Source organism: Frankliniella occidentalis, unplaced genomic scaffold, assembly GCF_000697945.3.
Source record: "Frankliniella occidentalis isolate FOCC.00 unplaced genomic scaffold, Focc_3.1 Scaffold559, whole genome shotgun sequence".
NCBI lineage: Eukaryota > Metazoa > Arthropoda > Insecta > Thysanoptera > Thripidae > Frankliniella > Frankliniella occidentalis.
Window position 1 is genome coordinate 99,570 of NW_026267675.1, and position 902 is coordinate 100,471.

The window sequence follows — 902 nt, forward strand, 5'->3', positions numbered from 1 at the left end:
CAGGCAATTTATTGTCTACCTTATATTACTTCGCAAACATTAAGCATTTAAGTATAGTCAAAGTGTTGGCACATCAATCTGTTATCTTTGAGTGTAGCGTCAAGGTGTTCATTCACTTGGTGAAATACGTTTGTCGCATATCAGTCTCTCTCGACTTGCTCTTCTTGACTGACTCCCCTTCTTTGTTCATCTTTGAGCATGATCACCTCATTTGGTTGGTTGTAGTTTTTGAATTTATTTTTTAGTTTGTTGCATGTGTATTTGTTGTGAGTATGGGGTCTTGTATAAATTCCATGTGCTTTACCTCTCCTGTAGCATAACAAACTTAACAGTTCCACTTCTTCTGCGCATTTAAATAATATGCTCAAACGTATTTCATCCAATTTAAATTATGAGCTATGCACTTTTCTAGAATTTATTTATTTATTTTCTTTATGTTCAGTACTGTTTGTCATTACTTCAGAGGTAATTTTATCTAGTTTTTTCTTTGTCTTATGGTGTGGATTTTTAGCCAGTTGGGCTCAATTTTTCAGTGAAAGCATATTCCTTTGTCATTGCCGTTTTGATAATTGCACTCTGCCTTCGTATTTGATTTAGCTAGGCTTGTTATTGTTATTCTAATAACCCGTTGTTAGCCGTTGTAGTAATGTTAATATCAAAGGCCAAGATTAGACTTTATTGCCTTGTTAATGAACTTGCTTCATTTTACGGGATTCCTAAACTTCTAGTAATGTTAAGCCGTTTTCTAGGCAAAAGGCCGCAATCCATAGGGTTGCTTTTTTAATAATTTTGTATTGACTAGGCTGTCTTTTCTTTCAAAAAGGAAGGATGTGTGCTACTCTAATGGTTCTATCCCTAGCAGAGCGCGCCCCACAGCAGTCAGCTCTTTCACTTCTTGTTGC